Consider the following 16,708-nt stretch of genomic DNA (forward strand, 5'->3'; position numbering starts at 1 on the left):
ATATCATCTTGAGAAGAGAAGTTTATATTTTGCATGTACTCAAAAGGATCACTCGTTACAGCAAAAGCCACCACTTCTCTTCAAGATCAAAGCTCCTACAACAAGAGACCTCTCAATCAAGATAGTCATTCTTAATCCATTATTATTTGAGTCCTTTTAATTGTTCTAAATTATACACCTACTCCTCTTATGAGAAGAAAGTATATGTGTCATTATTTGACTCATTTTTGTGAGAGGTGTATCAGCTAGAAGTAGTTAATAGGTGGGCTATAGTTAACCAAGGTGAGTCGACTAGAGTTTGTCGGTTGTAGGCTACGATTTTTGTACTGTAGAGTGTCTCGATGTTGTCATTACCTCAAGGGAATGGGTATAAGAGGTTAACCATAAAAATATGAAAAAGAGTTTCTAATCTAACCATTGCTCTTGTTCTAGTGAAATTTTTTGGTGAAATCCTATTGGGGCAGGTTGTGGTTCAACTCCCTTGAGTAAGGAGGTTTCCACATAAACATCCTTTTCCATTTACTTTACTATTGTTTACTTGGTGTTCTTGTTGTTCTTCATTTTCCTCTTACAAGGACTAGGTATCGAATTAGGTCCTTCTTGCTATAGAGGACTCTTATAAACCATTAGAAAATAAGTTTAAAAACTTCCATAATTTTGGCAAAATTTGAATTTTTAGAAAAAATCATAGCCCCCACTTAAATTTACAAAAAATTAAAAAGTGTACTTTTTTGGGCAATAAACTGTAAAGCCTTTACTACCATAAACAAACCATTAGTTCAAAACTTTACATCACTATTTTAACTTAGACTATTTACATAGACATTCAAGTGGTAAGAAAACTAAGAACATAATAGTTGAATAAATTCTCTACACTTTCCCAGCTTCTTTGAACTTTGCATACTATTTAACCTTCCTCGAATAACCTCTTGTATTTTCTCTAATATAACAGCTTGTAGTAAATTAGTATGCCTTAAGATTTTCCAATTCCTTACTTGTTAGACTGAATAAATCACTGCTCCCAGAATTGAAGCCATAATCTCCTTCTTTTATCTCGTCCATCTCCTCCTTTGTAGCCATATCAAAGATTCTTCTGCCCCTAGACAAGGTAGTTGAAAGCCCAACCATCCAAAAACAGTACTCCATAAGGCTTTGGTCCATGGACAATGTATAAACAGGTGGGTGAAGTCCTCTAAACTCTGTTGCTAACATAAAACACATATAGTTGAAACACAAGGCACTCCCATAGCTATCAACCTTCTCTTTGTTAACAACTTCTTCATGCTATTTAACCACAGTATAAACCTATGTTTTGGTAACATTACTCTTGTCCAAATAAGTGGTGCAGTGACCAGTTTTATTCCATCTATAAGCATTCTGGTATAACTCATTAGTATATAGTATTTACCAGAAGTAGTTAGTACAAAAGTATCACTTCTATACCATTCATCCCTAATTTAAGCTTGTTAAGCGTTTTCCAGTACCAGCTACAGTTAGAAGGAGGCTTGCGATGCCAAAAATAAATTCCATCCTTCATATACACCCCATGTATCCGCCTTACCCATAACATTTCCTTCTATTGACATCCATATCAACTTACCAAATATTTCACAACTTACAACATTTAATGTTCAAACCACCTCGATACTTTGGTTGACATATTTCTCTCCAAGCAACTAATGATATTTTCCTTTAATTATCTGTGCTTCCCTATAGAAAATCTCTGCATCTCCTGTCTACCTCCTTGAGAATACTTTGAGGCAAGATGAACAAAGAGATCCAAAAGTTATATAGTGAAAATAGTATGGAATTTAACTTTCCTTGCATACGACAGGTGCCTACTTGAGACAGCTCTATCTTTTCAGTAATATTCATGCAGAACTGATGACAATCAAGTTTGCTCCATTTCTTAGGAGATAATGGTAGACCCAGATGCCTCATTGAAAATGATCCCAAAGTAAGTCCTAATACTTTCTAAGATAGCTTCCTTAACTCCATCTTTTACTCCTACAATATAGATATTAAATTTTTCTGAATTTGCTGACATTCCTATAGTGTGAGAGAAATGGGTAAGAGCCTCCATAATTCTCTTAATTGATGTTTTCTCGACCTTGAAAAATATCATTAGATCATCGTCAAAAATAAAATGGGTAAGCTTTAATTATTTGCACATATGATGGTATATGAAGTCTGGTAGGTTACTCATCATACAAAACACTCTAAAGAGGTATTCCATCACTAATACAAATAGGAGGGGTGAAATTGGATCACCTTGTCTCAAACTTCTTTTTTCCTCAAAACACCCCTACCCCTCTCTATTTAGTTTCACTAAGAAGCTAGTTGTAGGGATACAAGCCATAATAAGCATACAAAATTTAGTAAGAAATCCTTACCCTTCAAGAATCTCCCTGATAAATTCCTAATGTACCATATCGTATGCCTTTCTTAAATATATCTTCATGAGGCATCGTGGGATAGTCTTTCTATTTTAGTGCCTCAACAAGTCATGGCACATTACAACATTATGGATTAAAGATCTATCCTTGACAAAAGCTACCTGGTTGGGATTGACAATACAAGGTAGCACCTTACCAAGTCTACTACATAAGATCTTGAAAATACACTTATGTATCATAATGTAGCAGGGTATTAGTTTATACTGTCCAATATTTATAAGATTTTGCACTTTAGGTATAATAGGTGATCATAGTGGCATTGATTTATTTAACAATTTACCTACCCTGAAGAAATCCTTTACAGCGTTACAAGCATCAGTGCGCACATTCTCCAAGCAGCTTTATAAAAGCAACCACTATATCCATCTGGACCTGGACTCTTAGTATCGTTAGTACTAAACATTGCAGCCTTAATTTCATTAACTGACATGGCTTGAATAATACACATTATTGATCAACATTGATAGTTTCTCCTTGAGCAAAGATATTACCATATGCTTTTGAACCCTATTGCCACTAGTTGCACTATTATAGATTAAAAGTACTGCACAAAAGCATTAGCAATAGCTTGAGGATCTTGCTGTAAATTCCCTTAATTGTCTTGTATTTGAACAATTGATTGTGGAAGTTTCCTCTATTTAATTATTGAGAAAAACTACTTAGTGCATTTATCTCCTTGTCAAATCCATGTTTCCTTACTCTTTTGTAGAAGTATTGAACCAACTAGCCTCGTGCAACTTCTAATTTTCTCTTTTTGTTCTTTTTCTTTATCCTACAGTGCTGCACAACTAGGGTCTTGGTGAAGCATAGATTGGACCTTGTACAAGTCCTCTCTAGCCTTATCAACATCATCCACTACATTACTAAAGTGTTATTGATGGAGTTTCTTCTGTTACTTCTTAAGTAGCTTTAGCTTCCTCACAATCTGATACATTGTATAGCCAGTAGCTAGTGAATTCCAAATATTTTGAACTACTTCCATGAAATCTGGATGAGTGTTCAACATATTACAATACTTTAGGGGCTATTCTTTCTCCTACTAGCCAGAATCATGTGTATAACAAGAGGACAGTGATCACTAATACACTCAAGGTAGAACTGAGCTATACAAGTTGGCATATTATCCGGCCATTCCCCATTCATTAGAGCCTAATCTATTTTAGAGAAAACCTATCCACTTGGTTATCATACCAGGTGTACTTGCATCCATTACTTTGGAGTTTAGTTAAGCAACATGCATCAATACATTGGTAAAATTCACACATCTTTGCATAGGTCACAGGCGACCCTCCAATCCTATTATCATTATATAATACATTATTGAAATCCCCCAGAATAAGCCATGAACTTTGACAACTACTTGCTTTGTCTATAATTTGATCTCATAAACTCTTTCTTTCTTCTTTTGTGTTGTATCCATACACAAAGGTAACCAAAAATTTTAAGTTGCATTGGAATATATTCCACCTTATAGGTTATATGTTGAGCTGATTCATTTTCAAATACCACTTTAAACCAGTTTGATCTCTAAATAATAAGTATCCTCCATTATAATGAGATGCATGGTTGCTAATGCAGCCCCACCCACCATATATAGCATCAACAATTTTTCGCATCTTACTAGCCTTTATTTTTATTTCAACAAATCCAATTAAACCAACATCTAATTTTTGCAGAAAAGTTTAATCTTTTTATACTTATTAAGGCTATTGAGACCTCTAACATTCCAGCATAGAGTTTAACCATTCCCAACGGAGAATTGTGTATCTCCTTGATCAACCTGCACCACATTTTTGCCCTTGGTTATTCCCTTCATTGAAGTATTGGAATCCCATTTTCCATCATTAAGAGCCTGATAAGTACTTGAGGTGTGGATAGTATTAACTACTTGGTTGCCTCTAGCATGTTGTCTCCAACCATTATTCCTAACCATGCTCCCTTTTCTAGCTTCATTCCACACCTCATTTTTGGTCTACATAATATCTTTCTCAATGGCATGGTCCTTCTCAGTAGGAGCATCTACTAGTTGATTAGTCTCCTTCACATTATTTGTATTCTTCCCAGCAACAGGCTTGGTCGTCCTATAATTTTCCTCCTTGTGACCATACATGTGACATACCTTGCATAATGTAGGTTGCCAATCATATGTAACTTTCAGCTCCACCAGATTACCTTTCTTATTCATAAAATAAATGCATTCCGACAGAGGTAATCCCAATTTTACTTCTACAAATAATATTGCATAATTCAACCCTATCTTCTTTTTCGTATTTTTGTCCACCATTAATAGTTTCCCCACCAAACTTCCAAGCATAGTGAGAGCTTTTACACTTTGATATTTGAAGTCGAGACCTGGTAGTTTGATCCAAATTGGGACTATCAGTAATTCATCTCTAGTGAACTCTATATCAGGGTCCATGCATTAACAATAAATGTATATTGTCGGAGTGATATATTCCTCCATCCAATACCTCATTCTGACCCTCAACAGGCCCTAGTCTGACTAGAACTATTCTATTTTCATCATAACAATTTTATTGATGCCAAACCTACCTCACTGCCTTTGAATATAACCATTCAATATAGAAAATGGTGGGTGTGCACTCAAAACATAACACACAACTAAGTTTCTTCAGTATTCAATTTCAAAGCTAATGTCATCATTCTGTATCCCACAAATAAGTTTCTATCCTCTTTCCTCAGGTTAGATGAACTCTAATTTGAAACCAGCACCGGTTAATTTTGAAATATTAAAATAATCCCATATATTACTATTACTACCTCTAATTCCATGTGTAATAGGTGATTTACCATTAGATTTCTCCTTCAATTCGACCTCATTCGCCCAGGTGACTTTCCGTTAGATTTCTCCTTCAATTTGACCTCATCCGCCCAAGAAGTAACATCATATTTGCCAGTTACTGAACCACCTTTTTCCATACTTCTTCAATTGTTTTCCATGTTACCCCTTTGGACTTCACCGAACTTGCTATCGGAGTACTTTGGCCACTAATTATTGAATGTATCGCTCCTACTACTGAAATAGCAGCTTCAATAGTTGACTTCCCTGAAACCCTCATTTGTGTTACTATTTCATTTCCATCTGCCTTGACCAGTGTATGCCCAACCTTCCCTCCTGGTGCTATAGCTTGAATCAGTATTCCTTCAACTTTGATCATAAATCCTGGTTTGGATTGTAGCTTTGGATCTCCCACTCATGGTACTCACACGTTAAGGCTAATGTACAGTGAGAGAATCCAAGGCTTCGGACTTTTAAAGCAGACTTTGAAAGGTAATTTTTAATTAAAAATTTTGTAGTTAAATAATCAGAGTTTTCTTCGATTTGATGCCAAAAGCGAATTTCTCTGGGTTAAGCTCATATCAAATTTTCTTAGTGTATTAAAAGTTTTTTGCCAATGCTGCAAAGGGTTATCTGAAACTAGAATTTTGACTAGCATCATCAATATATACTTCCACATTTTTCCTATTTGTTCTTTAAATATATTGAAAAACAAACTCTTGGTAAGTTGCTCTTGCATTTTTTAGTGTTATTGGCATAGCATTATAATAATAAGTTCTATATTTAGTGATACAATAGATTTGCTCTTTATCTATCAAACTCATCTTTATTAGGTTATATTCAGGGTGTGGATGATCAAACTCAACATATCATGCCTTGTTGTCGTATCAATCATATAATCTATGTTTGGTAGCGAGGACTATTCTCTAAGGCATGCCATATTTAAATGATAAATTATATAATACCACACCCTAACTTGTCATAATTGCTTAAATTCTAGCCCTTTAAAATAATTACATAAATCTCCAATTTTACCTTCTCTCTCTAACTACATGGATACATCACAAAAGGGGAAAGCAACGCCTACTGCTTCTCTTTTCTCAATTGAAGATCTATCTACATAAATTCTACTTCATCTTGTTCTCCCTCCTACTTCATCTTAAATTTCTTCATTAAAAGCCCCCTCCCACTTCATCTTCAATTTCTCCATTAAAAGATAAATTTTATCTACTTAAATCCCAAGAAATTATGTTCCCTCTCCCACTTCATCTTAAATTTCTCCATTAAATGTCCCCTCCTATTTCATCTTTAATTTCTTCATTAAGGGCAAAATTGTGTTTTTCATGTCATCCTATTGAACTTTTTTCGGAGTTTAACTCAAAAGATTTGAAATTGTGTTCAATTCCTTTTAACTACAATGGTTCAATTTACTAATAATCCCTTATTTTACATTCTATTCCCCCTCAAAATATATCTAGAATTCCCCCATGAAATTGTTACTTACAAAATCAATGAAAGTGAAGAAGAGTAGTGTGTCACGGGTTTCACAAGGTATCCACCATTAATGGCGGGATGATGTTGTTTTAGAAGAAAGATAGGGTCTTATCATTTTTTTACTCTAAAACATACAGAAGTTATGTATCTGATTTGGATTTAAGTTACTGTAAATAGATATTATAATGTATCTGGTTCATGACAGTGTAACGCCCCGAAATCTCATCCCAAGACATCACACGGTGCTTAGGGCTACAAGTAACCCTAAGCTAACCCCTTGAGCCTGTTACTACTTCTAACACTTGCTTTAGGATAAATAAGCTAGACAATGATGCCTTACTGTGTCAACTATAGTCCAAAATAACTAGAAACAATGTCTGGGTAGCAAAAACACTGATAGTCTAGAATACAACTTCAACTAACAATCTAGTCTGACAAAGCCTCTATTACTCAAACTGGAGAGCCATTAGGACAGACCCCCAACTGACTCGCAATGATCTGAAAGTAAAACTCAAAACTCTATGAAAGCGGAAAAGCTGCAAATATAGGTCCTCGAACCATGAGGACTCACTAAGGACAAGGATGTAGATGAGATGCTCGGAGATCACTGTTACAGCTGGGGCTGAGCACCTGTACCTACAGTATGAGACAATGTAGCACATAGACATATATGTGGATCAGCACTTTGAGAATATACCGAGTATATAGGGGTGTATGCATTTACATAAAACAATATCAACACTCTTTATTAAAATCATGCATGCAAATAGGAATGACTCACATGGCTTGAACAAGTCTAGAATATAAAACTCATGAAGCATGAATAGTGAAGCAAGTAACACAAATCTTGTGAGTCATTATACTTAACTTTAAAATCTATACTCTCCTCTTATTCTCAGTACTTGAAGGCTAAAGAAAGCTTTAAAAAATACTTTCAAACTCATGCTATTATCTTGTGGAGAGTAAAACTTCTTTAAAATTTAAGGACTCGGAACTTTTAGGAACTTTTAACACTTGGGAACTCTAGAACTCTTTTAGACTCGGGACACTTGGAACTCAGAAGTTTCTTCTAACCGACATAAATCATGTGAGCTACATGGAGTCCAACGTCTTGCCCACGTTGGGGAGAGATGTTCTATTCTTGCCATCGGAGTAGAACCTCACCTTTAGTGATCACTATCTCAGCCTTGGGCCCATAAATCTCGAACCTATGGTGGCATATAGTTCTGGGGTATGAGACCTTGGAATTATTCCCTACTCGGTGCTAAATACCACTCCCATACTCAGCTCAAAACTCTTAGGAAATCCACCTCAAAATAACTCAAGGGTCTATAAGGAAGACCAAAACATATTTCTAATTGTTTTAAATCATACTCAATGTGGATTTCAACTCTATTATGACCGAAAGGCCAAATCTTTCTCCATGATATCAAAGTACTCAAATCATGGGTGCTTATAACACAAAAGTTCATACAATTGCAAATCTCAAGTAGGGCTTAATAACCCATAATCAAATCTCAAGTTAAGACTCATTAAAGTGCATATTAGATGTCATAAAGATTCATAAATCATATAGAAAATCTGGAATTTTCAACATTTTGCCTTAAAATCTCAACATACTCATGTACTTCAATTTCTAGAACATTGGAACTATTAAAATCTCAAGGAATAACAACATAAGGTATAAACCCATACTTCAATTTCTTAAGAAAACATAGAAAATCATATATTCTCGTAAGTAAAACAACTTTTGGGCACAAGGACGAAAGAAGTGTCCTAGTTCAAACCCCACATACCTTAGATTATGACTTATGGATGGAAAATCTTGCTTGAGACTCTCCTTTCGTACTTTGAGTAAGGGTTCTTGGAACTTTTGTCTTGCGAACCTCAAATCTTAACTCAATTTGTGAAAGCTATGGTGGATTCTTGGAGCTCTTGAAGAAAGGATTTGTTCTTGTTCTTGAGGGAGAAACCCTAGTTTTGGAGATGTTTTGGGAGATAATGAAGTTATCTAATTCGATCTGGGTATATCAAGGTGTAAAAAGGGTGGAAAAAGACCAAAACGTCCTCTTAAAAATGACTTAAAATCACTGAGCGAAATATGCGACGGTGGGTGAGACGATCCATCACTGGGTAGATAGTCCGTCGGTCCTGACCATCGCACCTGGGCCAAATTTGGACTTTCTGCCTTGCCTGCGACGGTTGGGTCGATGGTCCATCGCTGGATCGACGGTCCGTCGACCTTACCGTTGCGCCTAACCAGAATGAGGTCTCACTGCCTCCTCTGCGATGGTTTGAGCGATGGTCCATCGCTAGCTCGACGGTCCATCGGACCTCTCCGTCGCACCTAGACCGTTTCGACTGCTTTCTGCAAAACGTCTATAACCTTTTCTTCCGATGTCGGATTTTGACGAAATGGGTATCATTGTAAATATAATTCAATTTCCCACATGACAAAAAGTCAAAATTAGGAAAATTCCATATGGTTTAAACATTAATCACTTGGGAAGTCACTCCTTAATCTTTTAGGGCCGGAATTAGACTTCACTTGACACGCTCTAAAGGCTCAGACTACGAGGGAACTTTGCGGTATCTTACAGATAGATTATGGGTGAGATTAACCTATGTATCATAGACACTATAATGTATTATGAATAAGATAACATTGTTTAATGATACATCATAATGTATATTCATGATGCATTATGGGCATGATCAACTTATGAGTCCTAGACAAATTTGGTCATCATACATTGTGGGTGAGATTAACTTATGTATCATTACTTAATTATGTTACTTGTACATTTAAATGACATCACATAATGTATGTAAAATGATAGCAGATACATACAGGAGTAAGTGTATGTTAACATATTTTATGCTACATTAATATGTTATGTAAATGATATTTTTGAAAGAATACGTTTTCCGAGATATATCAAAATCTATAGAATTAATTAAATTGCCTTGATTTGGTGATTGAAATTTAAATTTTTTAATAGGTTATACCTTATCAAAGACAAAGCATGCATCATAACTATTTCATTGCATGAAATGCGTGACAACTAATTAGATTTTCATATTTTTCTTTTAAAATTCAATTGATTGACTAGTTATGTATCTGAAAGTGATGTATCCGACGCTATGGGATGTATCCAGTTGCTTCAACATTAGGAATTTTATGTAATTTCCAAAGAGTCGAGATAAGGAGTAATTAGCTACTAAAGAGTTGAGATTTATGTTGTTTACCCTTATTTAAATCCTTAAAATCAATGCACATTCTTACCTTTTTTGTATATAACCACCACATTTTTTAGCTCTCTGGGGTAGTCTACTTTCGAATAGAGCCTATGGTTATAGTCCTACCTCTTTGTTTAAAAAATTATTTTTGCATTTTTATATTGGCAGTCTCTTTTGCTTTAGTGGTTGAAATTTTTTGGTCTATTTTCAACATGTGAGATGTAACCTCCTATGGGATACCTGTCATATCTAAACACGACCATGCAAAATAGTACGTATAATATTTAAGGGATGTAATCAATTTAACTCTGAATTTAAAATTTAATCTAGTTCCCGTGAATACCTTCCTCTTCCACAGGTAAATGGATGAAGAAAGTCGTTTGCTCGAGTTCTTTCATGTTTGATTTAGTTTCACTAGATTCATTCTAGATCTTTGAAGTTCCTTGGAACTCGATATATTTCTTCTTCATTTTTGTCTTCTCTCTCGTCTTCTAATACTTAGTATGTTATTGACTCTATTCTAGAGTATTTCAAGTCCTTATGGATTTTCCATTACGATGGTGTCTTCTAGAGATACTCCATTTCCTGTAATTGCCATTTGATTTCATTACTTGCATTTTTATATAGAGTTTCATTTACTATGAATTTTCTTTTGGAGTTGAAAATTTCAAGTAGATATATTTTGAAGGAAAAATTTTCTTACCGTGTATCCACAGTCTTTTGGAGTGTACATTGTACCGCATATCTCTGTCTATTACATATAACTTTGTTTCTTTAATCAATCTTGCAGCATTGACTAGAAGTGTGATCTCGCCTTTCATTGTTTCTCTTGCCATGTTGAATACAGATAGAACTCTTAAGGCCAGAATGATCTCATCTAGTATTTTCATTTTCTTCACCACCTTCTAACAGATTATGTTGTTGAAACTACCTTAATCCATAAATACATGTTTAATATGAAAATCACTAATGTTTATAGTAATTTTCAGGTCACTAATTTGAGGATGGATAGTGCCTTCAAGATCATCATCACCTAAGGTGAGTGTTTCTTTCTCTTGCAACCTTTTTTCTCTTGTTATATTCACATTGGTCTTTTTAACGTCGGTGAACCTGGAATAATTCACTTCTACTCGTACAATAATCATATTGATAACATGATCCAATGTTGTCCATTCAATAGGTTCTTCAGCATCTCTATGTTTTTTGAAATTATTTTTGGCTCAATCACTTAGAGAATACATAAGATGGTCTTCTTTCAGTTATTGAGCTACTTTCATAAATAGGAGAAAGCCAATATGGTGTCTATGAGTTTCGTTAAATATGAATATCGGTCTTAGTTTCACGTCTCAAGCCTGCACCTGAGCATGGCTGACACCCAGAACCACTACTGGCCAGAGTAAACTCTTGGCATGGCATACTACTAAAATTAAATATTGAAGATGGTAAAGGAGATTAGGAGGGAAGAAGAAAAGCCAAAAAATTAAATTCCATCACATTCTCAGAAGGGGCAATTAACTAGTTGACTGCATAAAAACAAGCAACGCTTTGGAATTTAGCTCTTTCAGAGAGCTACCATCATTGGGAGAAAAAATCGAAATGGAGAAAAGGCACAAATCCCAGGAATCATAGTAAGGGCTATGAAAATTAGACCGCAGCAAGCATGATATAACACAGAAAAAAGAGTCATACAAAGAGATAAGAAAGGGCATGCAAGGAAGAAGCAGCTTTAACTACATCAAAATATGTCCTAACCATAAGGAAATAAAAGATTCTTTAGAAGTTTTGCTAACCTACGTCAGCACACAAAATAATCACCAAAAACTAAGGGGCTCAACATCAGATTTATCCTTGCTCCTTGGCGGCCAGCTTTAAGCCCTATCTTGAGTAGGCAGAGGGAACTCCATTCCATCATATAACTGCAAGAAGAGATAAAGAAGGGTTTATAAGAGGAAATGTAGAAAAAATAGAAAAAAGAAAGAGAAGAGGAAAGGAAAGGCTAACGACAACATACAGATGAGAGAGCTGTGAAATCCAGAAAATTACTTCGTTTAAGTCCATATATCAATGGAGAAAACCAAAAAATTGATAAAAAGACAACAGATGTCAACAACAATGGTAGAGAAAGAAAATTAAAAGGATAGAATAGCTATTACCTTGGTATGGTGAAAATCTTTGTGTGAAAAGGAGATGCAGATGTCTTAAAGAAGCAAGGTTTCAAATCACCCACAGAAGGTGGAGGCATAGATGTTGATTCAGGAGAGAGGCAATAGAGAACATCTTGAAATTGTTGAAGATTTTGGAAATATGGAAAGACAAGAAATGGAAAGAGTAAAACATAACCCAATATATGGTAGAGAGGACCAGCTCACATTTGTTGTGGGTTGGGCCAAATAAATTTTTAGATTTTGCATTTGATTATTTTGGATTTTACTGTCCCATGGTTGGACCTTGTTTTATTTTTCTTTTTGATTAATAAAAAGGCTTAACAGCTACCCAAGAATATTTTTAAAAAAATTATTCAATCAAAAACACCCCTATAACCGGACATAATTGATCACTAATTGTCTATTAAAGTCTTATCTTTATCCTTCTCTAACAGAGTACTTTTCACGAGAACAAGGCCCTGATCAATTTTTAGTAAAGACTATATTACTGAATTACTGACAACATAAGTCCTCCAAATGCAATGACGACGCAACACAAGCCGATAAAGCGAAATATCTGGTTGCGGACCTAAGTACTAGATCAGCATCATTAAATAATGCAGTGTCAAATGGTGAAAGTACATGGATACTTTTTATAGTGCCCCTATCAAGATTTTTTTTCAGCAGAATTATTGACAAGATCAATGAAATGATAGATATTTTGATACAAACATAATTGTAGAGGTCATGTTTAATGACATTATTGTAACTTTTTTTTGAAGCACAACCTTGCTTCATGAAGGGGTTCATTATAAGTTATTAGAAATTAGTAATTTCATCCCTAAGTTGAAGCATCCAAAATGGTGTGAAAACCCCATCAAGAAAATCTATCTTTAGTTCATTCCAAGAAGTGATAGAACCCATGGTGAGTTCTCCTAACCATGCGTTGGCCTCTCTTGTCAAAGAGAATGGAAAGATCCTCAATGGGGTTGGCCACTAAATAGGACTTTCACATGGGTGCAACATGGTACTTGTTACTTGGAACACTACATTTCCTACCATAGGAGGTAAGCGAACGGCACCAGCCATTCCCACTTGACCTACGGGTTCATCATCATCCATGTGACCATTAAAACTACATTGTAACTAGGGTTTTACTCATATTATCCTCTATGAAAAAGAGCAAAAACAACAACAAACCTAAATTAAAACAAATGAAAAATAAGAGTGAATCAAAATACTAAATACGGAAATCTAAAATTATATTCATTTAAAACTTGTGCCATTTTTATAACGTCCAAATCCACCTCCCAAAATGATAAATGTAAATAGTCATTAGCAATATAATAAACCCAACTAAGGTTCGGGATTGATCTATATAATAACCCAACTAAGGAGTTCGTATTGGTCTTTTAGGGAATAACATTTAAGCTTTAACCGAATTAGTGAAGTGATTCGCTATTTGCTTGTAATTGGTAAAGAAGTAAACAAAAATGGGAGTTGGACTAACTCGATTTGATTTATCAAACACAATTATTAATTAAGAGCGATTAGAAACAATGCTTCTTACTTTTTGACCAAGAATCGAGTTAAAGTACCTTAGGTATGTGCTACTAAGGTCTTAGTTTTATAACTGGGAATATAACATTGCTTCAATACCACTATCATCGTGGGTAGGCATGACTTTTGACATATTAACAATTTTTCAATCTATCAATATATTTCACCTAAGGTCTTCTCAAACCCGAACAACAACAATAACATACCCAGTATATTCCCACCAAGTGAGGTCTGGGGAAGATAAGTGCACGCAGTTCATATCGCTACCTTAGAGGTGAGATATAGAGGTTGTTTCCACTAGACCCCCAACTCAAGGTAAGAGAATCAAGACAAGAAATAGCAAAAAACAAGATGCAATAAAAACTACCACACCCAATAGTACCTTAGACAAGATTCACCAAGTAATACAACAGATGATACAACATTCTAAAATTATGCTAATACGATATCTACTAGTACAGATAACAAAATCTTCCTACCTACTAGCACTAGCGCACTCGCTCCTACTATCCTTCTACCCTAATCTGACTCCTACATACCTTTCTATCTAGGGTCATGTCCTCGGTAAGTTAAAACTGCTCTATGTCATGTCTGATCACCTCCCTCCAATATTTTTTCGATCTATCTCTACCCCACCTGAACCATCCCTAGCCAACCTCTCACACTTCTACACTATGGCATCTGTGCCCCTTCTCATCATGTGTTTAAACTATATTAACCACTTCCTTCATCTTGTCTTACAATAAAGCCAGTCCCACTTAACTTTGAATAACCTCATTTCTAATTCTATCCTTCCTAGTACACCCACACATCCACCATAACATTCTCATATCTTCCATCTTCATCTTTTAAATGTGATACCTCTTAGTAGGACAATACTCTGACCCATACAACAAAGCTGGTCTAATTACCATTCTGTAGAATTGTCTTTGAGTTTAAGTAGTACTTACAAAATTCTAGAACAGATCCTCCATTTCATGTATTCTACCCCAATCAAATGAGTGGAATCCTCATCAATCTCTCTATTTCCATGAATTATAGACCTTAAATACTTGAAACTATCACTCTTTCAGATAGAATAAGTATCAAGATTTACAACTACATCAGACTTGTGTGACACCTCACTGAACTTACACTCTAAAATTTCGTTTTGGACCTACTCAACCTAAACCCTTTAGACTCTAGGGTTTTCCTCCAAACTTCCAACTTAGTATTAACTCCGCCACGGGTCTCATCAATCAAAATCACATCATCAAAACCCAAGGTGTGAATAATTCAAACAAACCTAATACTCAAAGTAGCTACTCTATCTCTAGCACTAGCTATTAATAAATTATTTCAAGTCTTTGTCAACTACTTTTTCTCACTCTTATACCCTTTCTCAAGCAAGATAAGAGATCTGAAGCTAGTTAGAGTTTTCAACCTTTAATATTTATTTAAACATGAAAAAGTGATTAACCCACATCAGATAACTTAATTAAAGAAAATTATCAATACCCAATCACATATTTAGACCCAACAACACACACTATCATAATCTTTCTTATGAATTTTTTAATTTTTATGTATTTTGAATAACTCTTTTGATAAATCTAATAGTTTCACTAAGTTCGAAATATCAAAATTAGACTATTAGCATTATTTATTTATTTCTGGGATCCTAAACAAACTTTGAGGGAAAGTTTGAAGTGATTTTGGATTTTCCTTAGCTGGTTTGCTATAATCTGGTGCATCATGCCCTTTATTGCAATCGTGTAGCCACATGTTATGATTGCAGGCCTTGATCAAATTACTTATTGTGATTGCAAGGTAGCTTATCAAGATTATAAAAAGTTACATGGTGGACTAGGTTAGGTTACTTATCATTGTTGCAAGGCCTAGCTTCGGGATTATGATGACCAATTTAGTGTCGGCCAAATTTTAACATTGTAATTATAGAAAGGATCTGTGATTGTAAGGTACTATTTATAGAATAGTATAAATAGTCTATTTTTATGATTTTTGCCCATTGTTACCATTTCAAGCTTGTAAAACATAGGTTAAGAGATTTTAAAAGGGTTTTCATCAACTTAGATTGGGTAAGATTATAAAACTACTTTTGAGCATTTCCCTTTGATTAAATCATGTTTTTATCTTCTAAACTTGGATTTTCTTATTTTAATGATCATTGGGAGGATCAAGGTTAGAGCAACACCCCAGGCCTTAACATAAATAAAGACAAAGTAGAAAAGTACAAGGAGCATGCATAAACCTTACCTCCATTCCAAGTGTTAATAAATTATCTGTCCTACTAATGATGGTAAACTCATCCCTATTACTATAAAAAAGCCAAGAACTATGCATCTAAAAGAGAGGACTCTTCTTATTACAAAGTTACTAGGAAATCATAAATAAAAGAGACTCCCTCCTTATAAGATAAGAAAAAAGCCTAAACAAAACTAGTTCAATTCATAAAAGCTATAAACTATAGTACATAGCCTAGATGAAGATGATGAGCTATAAGAGCAGGAACGAGTGATTACATGTCCTTGAATAACAAAAGGCCCCAGAATCCAGATGGTTTTTTGTTATCCTTTTTAATTTTTTTCTTCTAAAATTTACCATGCCCATTTTAATTTATCAAGTACAAAATTGTATCTTGTTTCATGAAGTAGATATTGATAAGCGTAGAAATATTGGGTAGAATCAAGTAGATGACTATGCTTAGAGAGAGTATTAGCTGGAAAATTAGCTTTTCTATAAACATGTTTAAACTGAAGACGCTCTAGCATATTAATCAAATGTTGAAGCTCACTAATATTATAATGACCTGAATTTTGGTGTTTTGTGTGAAAATATTTATTTTTGTGTAATTTGACTATTTTACCCTTCCTCATGGTTGCATTGTGGTGTTTCTAAGATATGGGAATAATTGGCACTATTCTCGATGCTTTTTTGTATGGTTTATATAAGATTGTGGTTTATAATGGTCTTAAAGGCTTACTAGTTGAGTTCAATCGATATCTTTTAATTTG

At 34.7% G+C, this 16,708-nt stretch overlaps 1 long non-coding RNA gene across 4 annotated transcripts in view; it reads right to left on the reverse strand.

The window, feature by feature from the left end:
- Nucleotides 1–12,416, reverse strand: part of LOC107842636 — a 20,544-nt gene extending 8,128 nt beyond the window's left edge. Inside the window, exons 1-3 of one of the 4 annotated variants that reach the window (XR_001665964.2) lie at nucleotides 12,144–12,416; nucleotides 11,781–11,906; nucleotides 7,068–7,386 (exon numbers count right to left, since the gene is read on the reverse strand). This is a non-coding gene — a long non-coding RNA (uncharacterized LOC107842636). Of the gene's footprint in view, nucleotides 1–7,067; nucleotides 7,387–11,780; nucleotides 11,907–12,143 lie in introns of those variants that run through there. The other 3 variants (XR_001665965.2, XR_001665967.2, XR_001665966.2) reach the window with 3 other exon arrangements.
- Nucleotides 12,417–16,708: the final 4,292 nt, after the last annotated feature.

This window comes from Capsicum annuum, chromosome 9 (assembly GCF_002878395.1).
Source record: "Capsicum annuum cultivar UCD-10X-F1 chromosome 9, UCD10Xv1.1, whole genome shotgun sequence".
NCBI lineage: Eukaryota > Viridiplantae > Streptophyta > Magnoliopsida > Solanales > Solanaceae > Capsicum > Capsicum annuum.